Below are 14,070 nucleotides of genomic sequence, written 5' to 3'. Positions count from 1 at the left end.
CAGGAAGCAGAGAGAGTAACAGGAGGAGGGAGGGAGGGAGGGAGATAATCTCCTCCAGGACATGCCCCCAGTGACCTGCTTTTTCCAACCAGACCTTACCTCCTAATAACAAGTCAGCTATAAACCCCCATAATCCAATCACCTTCCAAGAGCCCCACCTTCAAGGGCTTGAGACTCTTGGGAGACATCTAGATGCCATAACAGAACCCATAACCCCACCGAGAACACTGCAGACACAAACTAGGGATATTTGATGAACAGCATTTCACTCTACCACACACCTCTAGATATACCAAGCCTAAGACTGGTCTTCAAAGACCTTATACCTAATATACCTTCTGCTGTTCTATTAGCAGAATGAAAATACTTACATTCTTATCTTCTACAGAAATAACTGCCCCCCCCCAAGAAAGTTTCAGTAAATTTAGTTCTTTGGTTAACTGAATAGTTGACAATAAAATAGTTTGACGATGTTCTCACATGTTCTCCAAAAGTTTTATTATGCTACTTTCCAAGTCTCGCTTTTTAATCAATGTGGAAATGCATAGTGTGGTGTAAGAACAAATATTTCACTTTTTTCTTTATATAGATGCCAAATTTAGTCAGTACCTTATTACTGAGAAATACATTTTTCCCCATTGATCTGAAATACCGCATTTCTTTTAAATCCGACATCAGATTTATGTGATCCTATTTCTGCTGTTGCAATACTATGCCAGAAGCCCTATATGCCTATTATTGCAATACACCACCTAAATTGCTATAGATTTATAATGTCTTGATACTTGCTGTGGCTTGTGTTTAGCTATTCCCCCCACAGCCTCATGCAAATGAGGTAAAACTTTCTTTTTCAGAGGTGGGTGGATCAAGAGTGTGATGCTAGGATTAAGGGTGTGTGATTACTAAACCACTACGCTGGAGTGATTGGTTTGGCAGCACCCTAATCCCAGTAGTCTGAATAAGATAAAAGGAGCAGAAAGAGCCTGTTAAAGTCCTTTGTTGCTTTTGCTACTGTATGGGTGCCATGAACTATTTTTCCTCTCCCATGTCTCTCTGCCGTAAGGTCCTTTGTTGTTTTTGGTGTCTTCCACTACCAGGAATTGTTGCCTCTTTACCATTCTGCCTGGAGCCAACTGATTATGGATTGAAACCTCTACGAACTGTGAGACAAATAAACCCCTTACCCTCTTAACTTTGGATTTCAGGTATTTTACCTCAGCAACAAAAGAAAAGTAACTAACACAATACTACTGTAAAAATCCTTGCCTTCTTATTCTTTCTCAAGATTATTCTCGGCTCTTTACACACATACGCACACACACACACAAATGTAGAATTTAAATAGAGTCCTCTCATCACACATATATAACACCCTAGAAATTACAGCTTCCCTAACTGCAATATACGCATACATCAAGCCTGTCAGGATATTGATTGGCAATATGTTGAATTTATAGATAGATCATATTGGGAATAATTAACACTTAAAAAGAGTTTTCTAACTCACAAATATAGTACATAGCTCTACATCTGTGGGCCTGTGTATATGTGATCTCTCTCTCTACCTACCTATTTCTATAATGTACTCTATAAATATCTTATGCATATTTCATTATATTTATTATTTATTCATTGACATTTGATTTCTTTATGCCATGAAAAACATTTTTTGCAAATTCCATTTTTCTCTTCTACTAACTTGGGACTTATTTTGCTGTTTTTATTATTTCTACACTTACACATAAATATAAGTTTTTTTTAGTTTTCTTTTTAAATTTTATTACTATATTTGTACTACACATCTTTTTAAAAATTAATTTTATTGGTACAATTTAAATATACATAATGATCACAATTCATCAAATGGAGTTTATACCTATACATGATATCTCTTTTTTCCTTTTTTTTTTTCTTTTTTTTTTGGTGCAAGGGACTGAACTCAGAACCTCACCGTTACCAGGCAGGCACTGTATTGCTGAACTACATCCCCAACCCTACATGATATATCTTTTTTTTTTTTTTGTATATTCTTGTATTGGTACATTTTAGGTGTACAGTATAATGACATTCATCATTGTAGATAGGCACCTTTACATACTCTCTTGGTTCTTATTTTTTCCCCCTTCCCCTGCCTTCCCTTCAACCCCTCCATCCCTCCCTATTTACAAAGAGTTTGTTTCCAGTTTTTCATTTTCTCATATTAATTCCATTCCCTTCTTTCCTTTCCCCTACCCCTCTCATTTCCCCTTCCCCTTTGCCCCTTCTCTTCCTATTTCTCATTATCTATTATACCTTTTAGTCCTTATTTACACTTTCAGTTTCTCACACTACAGAAACTATTTGGTATTTACACATGTGTGTCCTGTTTATTTCACTTAAGAGTATCACCTCAATGTGCATCCATTTAGCTATAAATGTCTCCAATTTCTCATTTGATACCTGAGTAGTACTCCATTTTATTAAAATACCACATTTTCTTGATCCAGTCCCCAGTTGATGGGCTCCAGTTGGGCTCTTTCCAAGTTTTAGCTATTACAAACTGTGCTGCTATGAACATGGGTGCACATATATCACTGTGGTATGATTCTTTTATTTCTTTGGGGAAGATACCAAGCAGGAGAATAGCTGGGTCAAATGGGACTTGCAGTCCTAGTTCTTTGAAGTATGTCCATACTGATTTCCACAGTGGTTGCACCAGTCTACACTCCCACCAGTAGTGGAGCAGGGTTCCTCTTTTCCCACTGCCCCGCCAGCGTTTGTTATTGGTTGATTTCATGATAGCAGCCATTCTTTCTGGAGTGAGGTGGAATCTCAGCATTGTTTTCATTTGGATCTCTCCAATGACCAGTGATGTTGAACATTTTTTCATATGTTTACTTGCCATGTCCACTTCTTTGTCTGAAAAATGTCTGTTCATTTCAGATGCCCATTTTTGGATTGTGTTTTTAAATTTGGGAGATCTGATTTTTTTAAGTTTATAGATTTGAGATAGTAGACCTTTGTCTGAGGGACAGCTGGTGAAAATTTTTTCCCACATTGTGGGTTGTCTCTTCACACTATTGTGGTTTCTCTTGCCGTGCAGAAGCTTTTTAGTAAAAAGAGATCCCACTTGTTATTGTTTGTGCTTCTTCACGGCGACTGAGGTTTTGTTCATAAAGTCTTTTCCTACCCTAATGTCTTCAAGAGTTCTACCTAACCTCTGTTCCTAAGGTGCTCTTTGTCATGAAAGTATCTTATTTCACCATTAATTTTGAAAGATAGTTTTGCAGGGTACATTAATCTGGGTTGGAGGTTGTTTTCCTTTAGGGCTTGAAACACATCACTCCAAGCTCTTCTTGCCTTGAAGGTTTGCACTGAGAAGTCTGCGTAATTCTGATGGGCTTTCCTTTGTATGTGATTTGTTTCTTTTTTCTAACTACTTGTAGAATTTTGCTTTTCTGTTGGGTTTCTGAAATCTTAACAATTATATGCCTATGTGTAGATTTTTTTTGATCAAGGCTATTTGGAGTCCTATATGTCTTGCTTATCTATATGTCAAATTCTTTTCCCCTGCTTGGGAAGTTTTCTGCCATCACTTCTGTAAAGAGTTTTTTTATGTCATCTTCACCTCTCCTGTTTCTTCATTGACTCCAATCAGTCTTATGTTGTTTTTCTTTGCATCATCTAGCAGCTGCTGGATTTATTTCTCATGGTCCCTTAAAATTTTAAAGAAGTTTTTCTTTTCCTGCTCACTAATTGTAATCTTATCTTCTATATCTGAAATTCTGTCCTCACATTGGCTCATTCTGCTGCATAGACTTTCAGTGGAGCTTTTAATCTGGAAATCTGTTTGCATCTGTTTTATGGATTCCATTTGTTTCCTATGTTGGCATTCAATCATGTTCCTCAGCTCCTCTATTTTTTAATCTGTATCCTCTTTAGATTTATTAATCATGTCTTACACTATAGGCACAATCTTTGCTGTTATGTGAGAAATTATTTCTGATTTCATTTTTTTCAGATCCTCTTTAGTGGTGAGTTCAAAGAGTCCATGTGGTTGAGTATCAGAGTGTTCCATCTCATTTCCCTTTGGGGTTGCTGTAGGTGATTCTGGAAGTCTGGTTCTGAGGCTTGTTTACCTACCTTCTCATTTTGATGCGGGGGGCGGGGGTGTTGTTCCTGGCACCCGCAGTGCTCACCTCCTCTCTGCTGGGAGCTCTGGCACGCCTACCCAGAAGCCTCCTCTATGCTGGGAGCCGTGGCACCCTGACCCGGAAGTCTCCTCTGCACTGGGAGCCATGGTGTGCTGACCTGGAAGTCTCTTCTGTGCTGGGAGCTGTGGCATGCTGACCTGGAAGCCTCCTCTATTCTGGGAGCCACGGCACAACAACCCGGAAGCCTCCTCTACGCTGGGAGCCATGGCACGCCTACCTGGAAGTCTCCTCCTGCCTAGGAACCATGGCACGCTGACCCTGAAGTCTCCTCTGGGCTGGGAGCTGTGGCACACTTACCTGGAAGCCCCCTCTACACTGGGAGCCATGACACACCTACCCAGAAGCCTCCTCCTGCCTGGGAGCCATGGCGTGCTGACCTGGAAGTCTCCTCTGGGCTGGGAGCCATGGCACACCAACCTGGAGGTCTCCTCTCCCTACACAATATATCTTTGTTTTTGTTTTTGTTTTTTTCTACACAATATATCTTGATTCATCTTTTTCTCCCAATCCCCTTCCCTCCCGTCAACCTTCCATTCTCCCTTATTTACAAAAGTTGTTTCTGTTTTTTCCTTCTTTTCTCATTTTTTTCACCTTTTCCCTTCCTTTCCCCCCTCTTCCCTTCACAGTTTCTCTTTTCCTTTGAACAGTTTTTTCCTATTTTATATTACCTATTATACCAAAAGTGCATGAGAAATAGTGCAAAGAATCAATAATTGGGATGTCATCCTGTTAAGAAGGGTTTACACCACAAAAAGAAATCAACAACAGAGTGAACAGATAACCCCTCAAAAATTTATCAGTAGTCCCCTCAGATAAAGGACTAATATCTAGAAATACAAAGAATTGAAAAAAATCAGACCCCCCAAATTTAAAGACCCAATCCAAAAATGGACATCTGACATGCATAAACACTTCTCAGATGAAGAAGTAGAAGTGGCAAACAAATGTATGAAAAAATGTTCAACATCACTGGTCATCTGAGAGATGCAAAGTAGGACAACGTTGAGATTCCACTTCACCCCAGAAAGAATGGCTGCTATCAAGAAATGAACCAGCAACAGATGCTGGTGGGGCTGTGGGGCAAAAGGAAACTTTCTCCACTGTTGATGGAAGTGCAGACTGGTGTAACCATTGTAGAAATCAATGTTGAGATTCCTCAAAAAATTAGGATTAGAGGTCCCATTTGACACAGCTATTCCCCTGCTGGGAATCTTCCCAGAAGAAGTGAAAGCATCATACCACAGTGATATATGTGCACCCATGTTTATAGTGGCACAGTTTGTAATAGCTAAATTTTTGAAATAGCCCAAATGCCCATCAACTGGTGACTGGATAAAGATGTGGGGTTTTTTTATATAAAAGGGAGTACTACTCAGCCGTAAAGAGTGATAAACTAGAGGCATTTATAGCTAAATGGATACACATGGGGGCCATACTTTTAAGTGAAATAAGTAGGAACACGTGTAAATACCAAATAGTTTCTCTGGTGTAAGAAACTGAAAATCTAAATGAGGACCAAAATGTATAACAGATAATGTGAAATAGAAAAAGTCAAAATGGGGAAGGGGAAGGGAAGTGTGGGGGGTAGGGGAAAGGAAAGAAGGGAAAGGAAAAAAATATAAGAAAAAGAAAACATTTCTCAGACAAAGAAGTAGAAATAGTTTGTAATACTATTTTCCTCATCTCAAAAATGAGAAAAATGAAATACAATGAAGTAACCTCCCCAAATAACCCAAATTCCCATCAACTGACTCAGCCATAAAGAAAGATACATTTATAAGAAGACATTTCTAGCTAATTGGATACAACTTGAGACTATACTTTTAAGTGAAATAAACCGGACACATGTAAATATCACATTGTCTCTGGTATGAGAAACTGAAAGGGGAAATAAGGAACATCAGTTTTTAAAGATAAAAGTTAACCAACACTTCTGCACTCTTCTGGGACAATACAAGGATCCTAGGACACTTGGTCTCACTTCTGACTCACATATTTGATTTCTTCACCAAACTTTATTATTCTTTTATGTAATCAGTGTTTGATTACATTTACTCATTTCTTTACATTAAAAAAAAATCCTTATTTCCTTTTTATCTTAGGCCTTCTTGGTACCAGGGATCAAACTCTGGACCTTGTGCTTTTGAGGCAGGTGTGGTGCCACTGGGGTAAATCCAAGCCCCAATCTTAGTTCTTTAATCTGTGATCGATGTCCTTATCCTGAGGTATACTTTTAGAATTTGCTTTAATATGGGTCATGGTAAGCTTTCAGTTTTTGTTTGAAAATATTTTCTTGGTTCCTATTTTTATTTCTTGAATCATATTTTTCCTGGGAGAATAATTCTAGAGCAGCAGATGTTTCCTTTCAGTGTATTGAAGATACCAGTCCAATGATACATGGCTCCCACTGTTGCTGATAAGAAGTCAGCTGTCACTTTAACTGTTGATCTACCGGAGATAATTTATTTTTTCTTGTACTTTGGATGCTTTTAAAATCTACATTTTTTCTAGGTGTTCTGGTATATGCCAGAATCCTAGGACTCTGAGAGACTGAAGCAAGAAGATTGCACATTCAATTCCAGCCTGGGCAACTTAGCAACCAGTGAGACCCTGTCCCCCAAAATAAAAATGAAATAAAATAAAATAAGGCCTGGGATGTAGCTCAGTGCAAAGGCCCTAGATTCAATTCCTAGTCCTGCAGAAAATGAAAAAAAAATCTCCATTTTTCCAAAGAGCTAGGACTGGAAGAATGGTTAGAGAGATGCAAGATTTCTAGATTTAAAGTTGGCCATGAATCAAGAAATGTGGGCAATCTCTAGAAGGTAAAAAAGGAAATGTAATTGTTAGAGTAGGTAGCTGTTGGTGGTCTTTCTAGAGGGAGACCTGAGACCCCGGAAAGCACTGACTTTTAAAGAAAGAAAAGGAGACAGCCTGGGGGACGAACAGCAGTTTAATTCTCTGGCACTACTCGGCAGTCACAAAGGGAAGAAGCAAGGCTTTTATACGTGTAGGAAAGCAGCTTAGTTATTCTGGCTATTGTCTTTCTGATTTTCACCTCTGATGATAACCAGTGACTTTAAGTGACTCATAAAAGCTACAGGCAAATTTACAAGTCCCCTGTTTCCATTCACCAATCCCATACATCAAAGAGCACACCACAGCCCTCTTCTTATCAGATGGTACCAAGAGAGCAGGGCGACTTCAGCCAAAATCTAGCCCACTGGCCCACCACAAACATCACAGATGTGCATAGTGAGTTGTATCTCTCTCACCACCCGTAGAGTCATTGGGTCGTGGTTCTCTGATCCCAGGAAATGGTAAATAAGAAAACTAGGAAAACCTGTTTTTCTCCCGTGAGACTTTTACAACGTCTCTTAAAGTTTTTTGGCATTCTTTTAAAAAAAAAGACTTGTGGAATTTCCCAGAAATGACTTAATTTCTTAGTTAACAAACTTCTTATGATCAATTCTTACAACTAGATAGCTGAATTCTACAATTTCCCACAGGTAGCCATCTAGATATGAGCTGGAGCCAGGAAAATAGTAGGTGAGCTAAAGGAGGAAGTCTATACCTATGCACAGACAGAAACTGATAGGTGAGTTAATGGATATGTGACACAGTGGTCTTAAGTTTCAAAGCTTCCTGAAATGGGTCCTCATACCCCTTTCAGGTTCCTTACACCTACCCCATTAATGCAGGAGCCCCTGCATGCCTACCTAGGGGACCCAGGTTCCAGGTTGACAAATGTTGACTCTCTTGGGCCTTATTTACATACATTTTCATTACAGTTCTGGCTCCCTTATAAGCTTTGGCCACTATGTTTGTTCAAAGACCATATAAGTACAAAAACTCCCTTCTTGAGGGTATATTTTTATTACTGGCAATTGTCACCTCTAGGCTCAGCCTGCTTGGGTTTCTCCCAAGTGTACTGCCCTCTCCAATAAAGCTACCTTACTTGTTACTCAATAAGGTACTTCTAAAAACTTTTACTTTCTGACTCTGAGTCCCTTCTGAGGACTTCTTCACAAATCTTTTCAAGGAAGATGCAAGAGCAAAGATGCCAGTACAAACACAGATCATCCCCCAAACCAGGCTGATTCCCAAATTCTGGTGACAAAATTCCTTTGGGAGGGCTTCTCTTTGTTCAATTTAGTATAGAAGCATTTAGGGTTTATCAGTTCTTCGGTTCTTCATTTTCCTCTGGGGGCCACAATGTACATAAATGTAAAAGAATCTGTGTGCTTTCTGCCTGCTATTCCATCTTGTCCTTAATTCTCAGGCCCACCTGGAGACCCTAAGGTGGTAGAGGTCAAGTTTTTCCATTCCTACAGCTCATTAGAATTAGCAGCTTCAGGTCTTAGAGAGAGAGAGAGAGAGAGAGAGAGGTCTTAGATGACCTTGAACTTGGGTATGACTGTTAATCCTGACATCAACTTCATTGGATTAAGAAATGCCTAGCAAGTTATTAGAGCACATACCTAGGTAAATCTGGGTGGGTCTGGATGGGTTATGGAAGCATGACCTTGGGTACTGTATATGGTCTGTCACCCATTTCTCTCTTGCATTTCCCCTTTTCTCCTCCTGGCCACCATGAACTTAGCAGCTTTGCTGTCCTATGCCCTTCCACCATGATGCTTGTGCCTTGAAGCCAGCTATGTTCTGAATCTCCCCAAACTATGAGCCAAATTAAACCTTTCCCCTTGTAAGTTGTGAATACATTGGGTATGAAAATAATTTTTTAGATATAGTACCAAAGGCATGATCCATGAGAGAAGAAATAAGCTTGACTTAATTAAAATTTAAAACTTCATCTCTGTGAAAGATATGAAGAAAAATGAGAAGACAAGCCACAGCATGAAAGAAAATATTTACAAGATATACATCTGATAAGTAACTTTAAAAATATATTAAAACTCTAGAATAAGAAAAAATAATTCCATATTTATCATTGATCAAATATATTAACAGGCACCTAAGGAAAGAATATATACAGAATGAAAGTAGGCATATGAAATGGTCCTCCATATCAAATGTCATCAGACAAATACAAATTAAAATGAAACACCACTGTATACCTGTTAGAATGTCCAAAATCCAAGCAACACCAAATGCTGGAGCAACAGGACCTCTTATGCATTGCTCAGGGGAATGCAAAATGGCACAGAAATTTTGGAAGCAGTTTGGTGATATCTTACAAAACTGAACATTCTCATACCACAGATCCAGCAATCACAGTTCTTGGAACTTTTTGAAACGTGTTGAAAATGCATCATCTCCGCACAAAGCCTGCACACAAATGTGTGTGATAGCTATATTCATACTTGCCAAAACTTGGAAACAACCAAGATATCCTTCAGTAGGTAAATAGATAAACTGTGAGACATCTGGACAATAAAATATTATTCAGTGTTAAAAAGAAATGAGTTATCGAGCTATAAAAAGACATGGAAACTTTAAATAGATATTACTAAGTGAAAGAAAATCTGAAAGGCTGTAGCTTGTTTGATTCCAACAATAAGACATTGTGGAAAAGACAAAACTACAGAGACAATAAAGAGATCGTTAGTTGGTAGAGGAGATGGATAAACAGATCACAGTGGAGTTTGAAGGCAGTAAAAATAATTTACATCATACTATAATGATGTGTATGTATCATTTATGCCATTGGTCCAGATCCATAGAATATACAACATAAAGAGCAAACCACAATGTTAGCCATGGACTCTGGATTATTAAGATGTGTCAATGTAAGTTCCTTAATTGTAGTATGTTTTACTCTGGTGAAAATATTGATAATGAGGGAGATTATAAGTGTGTTATGGGAAGGAATATATGTGAGTTTCTTGTACCTGCTTCTTAATTTTTCTGTGAACTAAAACACCAAAAAAATAAAGTTCTTAAATATGAAAATAATCTCCATTTTTGTCCTTGGTGATACCATAGTGAATTCAACATGTTGAATATGTAGTGCACTATGATATGTCTATATATGAATTTATTTTTATTTACCCCTCTTGAAATTTGTTGGGTTTACTCTACAGTCTTCTCTGCAGTCTGAAAAATCACAGATAATCTCTTTTCAAATATTATCTTAGACTTAACCTGTCAATCTCTCTCTCTCTCTCTCTCTCTCTCTCTCTCTCTCTCTCATAAAACTGATTCAATTTATGTTAGACTCTTCACTATATTCTCCATTTCTCTTAACTTTTCTTTTATATTTACAATCTCCTTGCCTTTCTATATTGCTCTTTGGATACTTTTTTTCTTAGTGACTTTCACTTTTCAAATTCAGTTTTTTCTTTCCTATCTAATGTATGTGTTAAACCCAATTAATGAGTTTTCTATTTCAATTTTGTGTGTGAGTGGTACTGAGGATTGAACCTAGTGAGCACTTGAGCTATGACATCCCCAGCCCTTTTTATTTTTTAATTTGAGATGAAGGGCTTGGTAAGTTTCCCAGGCTGCCCTCAAACTTGCAATCCTCTTTCTTCAGCCTCTGGAGTAGCTGGTGTAATAGGTGTGCTCCACCCACCACACCTGGTCCATTTTAATTTCTGTACAATCTTTCCTTGGTATCTATAGGATCTTCTGTGAATATTAAAACATGTGGATGCGCAAATGCCTTCTATAAAATGCAGTTACATATCTTGAGAATTGTTTTGTTATATGCTAGTTATTTTTATTGTGACCTTATTTTAATTTTCCTTGGAAAATGAATTGTAAGAATTGAGACCTATTATAGAAGCATGTGTAACCAAAAGAGATATATGTCTGGTACAATAATGTTCTAAACTGTATTCACAGGTCAAAAGTTTTGGGTCAATCTAGGATGTAAATCTGTCCAACAACCTCTTCATGGTTGTAATGTCTCCAAGACAGACAGTTACCCTCTTCCCCACTTTTCTCAACATCAAGGCAATTTCTTTGCAGTTTTCTTGGGCTGAATTGGTGGTGTTTCCCTCTGGCTCTGGCTTTATGTAGGGAGGGGCCCTACTGGATTTTCACTGTGAAGTGGGCCCCACACTGTGACTTCTACTGTGTATCGTGGGAGGGCATCAAAATAGATAATAAATTCACCTGATTTGAAAGTGGTCCTCTTGTGGCATCAATTTCAGTGTCCTTTCCTCCCTAGGTATAAAGTTTCCTTCAGATCTTGCAATATCTTGTTAGTTATTTGATTCTATAATTAAATTTTATATTTTGTCCATTATTTGCCTTTTTTTTTTAAAAAAAAGGTTAATTTTCTAGCCCATCATATTTCCATAAATGGAACTTTAATATGGATTTTGAAAAGCAAATCAATATAGGGTAGTTAAGAATACAGATTCTGGAGCCAGACTGGCTTTACGTGAATAATCTAAGATTTATCTGATATGTGATATTGGGGAGGTTACTTCATTGTATTTCATTTTTCTCATTTTTGAGATGAGGAAAATAATATTACAGTTATACTTAGTACACTTTGACCCCAGATAATCACTTAGTAAATGTTTGCTAACATTATTATGACTATCTCTCTATGAGAATTGGTAAGGGAGAGGAAACAACGAATGTCAAAAAAATAAAAAGGGTGAGGATGACATGTACAGAAACAGAATGAGTAAGACAAAAATTTGAGGGAAAATGATATAAAAAGTTTTATTAAGAAAGTCTTAGCTGGGCATGGTGGTGCACACCTGTAGTCCTAGCACTCGGGAGGCTGAGGCAGGAGGATTCCCTCAAGTTTGAGGCCAGCCTGGGCTTTATAGTGAGTTCAAGATCAGCCTGAACTACATAGTGAGACCCTCTCTAAAAAAAAAACAGAAAAAGTCCTGCTGTGTGTTATATAACATACAGTGGACCCTTGACTTATGAATTTGATCAGTTCCTGAGGAAGGGTTGGTTATAAGTCAATACTGATGAGATCTTGATGTTTACCTGGGTATACTCTATACATAATAAGAAGCAGTTGAATTTTCCATTAACGTAATTAACCCAAGTTGTTCGTATATTAGGTGGGTTGTAACTTGAGGTCCACTGTAATTTGCCTCTATTCTCAAAAGATCTTCCGTATAGACGTACACTGCTATTCTAATTAATTTATTTTTTGTGCTGGGGGTCAACCCAAGGCCCAAGAGACACATGCTAGGCACAGCGCTCCACCACAGACCTACACCTTTTAACCGCTTTTAGGATCTTTTTAAAAAAATTTTTTTTCTTTTATGATCTTTTAAAAATAAGATTTCTGATTACAAATGAGGAACTTAGAAAACAAGGAGCAGGCTTTCTCCACCTCTGCACTGGAAGTGGCTTTGGCGGGATAAGTCTTTCCTATGTGGGGTGGTCTGGTCCATTTTAGCAGCTGACCCAGCCTGGACCCACTAGATGCTAGCAGCATCCCCTCAACTCCTAACCAGCACTGTCACTGCATGAGGTCCAAGAAAGATGTCCAAGAGAAGACAAGGACCTCACCTTGGCCTGCTGAGTAGGTTCTTGACTTGCATCATGGAAAAAGAATTTCAAGACCTGGCAAGGGGAGGCACAAGCAGGTTTATTAGGTAGAGTTAGAAAGTAAGGGAGACTAGGAAAAGGACTCCTGCTGAGTAACTAGAGGGGATCACTCTAATGCAGGGGTTCAGACTCATCACTCAAAAAAGCAGGAGTCCAACTTTTAAGGATCAGCTGAGGTGGTCCAGGGTCCAGTTGACCATTATTTCAGTTCTGGTTTCATAGCTCTAAAAAATCCTTGTGGCTTGAGGAATAATTTTTTTTTCCCACAAAATGATTGTCCTTGCCCACGAGAGAGAAGGGCTACTTCAGTTCTGTCATGGGGTAACTGCTTCTGTTGGGAGTAAGTGATCTCCTCATGGGGTGGCTCTGTTAGGCTCTGCTGCTCCTGGAATGAGGCGATTATAGGTTTGGAAGGCTTCTGGGTGTGGCTCCAGGGAGACCTGAAACTGGACTTCCTAAAAGCTGGCAATCAAGTGTCCCTGCAACCCCGGAAATTAGTTACTCTTACCTTACTCTGTCTTGAAGCTAGGTGAGATAGACTAGGTAAATTTAAGGTTGATAAATCTTGTTTTACCAACTTTTCCTAAATAATCACTATTTCTACTTGCAGAGCTAAGCAAGAATCAGACCCAGAGTTTAAAGGTAATAAGGAAGACCAAAACAGTGCTTCTTGTTTCCTTTCTATCTGTATACCTCCCGTTGCACCGCAGGACAACCAAAAATGTCTTCAGATCTCACCAGACAAGAAACGCTGGGAAGAAAACGCTGCAGGTTGATAGCTACTGCATCAGAGGAATTACAAAAATCCGACCAATCTTGAAAAGTAAACTTTTTGTTTACATAAATAAAAATTACAAAAAAGCTCAAGTTGAACTCACTGTACCATAACTACTGTAGTTTTCCACCTACTTTGTAATACAGCAGCAGCAGTTTTGTTATGTAATACAGTATACAGGCCATTCTTTAATGGAAGCTCCTAACAGTGAATGGACCATATTTTGCATAACGAGTCCTGTAGAAGTAAAGAATCTGATTGTTTTAAATAAGGCTATACTTCATATACCTGATTGTTTCCTTAGAATAAATTCTAGTAAGTATAATTGCTGCTTAAACTAAAGTCAAAGTATGTAAATTTGAGGCAGTTCACTGGCATGGTGATGAGAGTCAAAGACATCTAGTATCCCCTTACCCGTCAAATACCCTTTATTCAGAATCCATTCTCAAACGCAGAAATGTTTTCAACACTTCCCCTCCCTCTCTCGGCTTTGTTGCTCCTAGTCTCGCTGCATGACAAAGGTTTCCCGAGAGTGATCGTCCAGCCGTATCAGTCTTCCACCAGCTGAGGGCGCTGTGGAATCCCGGCGGACGAACCCGGAAGTCGGTGGAC

This window comes from Heterocephalus glaber, unplaced genomic scaffold, assembly GCF_053883595.1.
Source record: "Heterocephalus glaber isolate CG9 unplaced genomic scaffold, H.glaber_assembly_v1.0 deba00001719, whole genome shotgun sequence".
In the NCBI taxonomy this organism is placed as follows: domain Eukaryota; kingdom Metazoa; phylum Chordata; class Mammalia; order Rodentia; family Bathyergidae; genus Heterocephalus; species Heterocephalus glaber.
The sequence above is the reverse complement of the archived record's forward strand: the minus strand, read 5'-3'. Positions refer to the sequence as shown.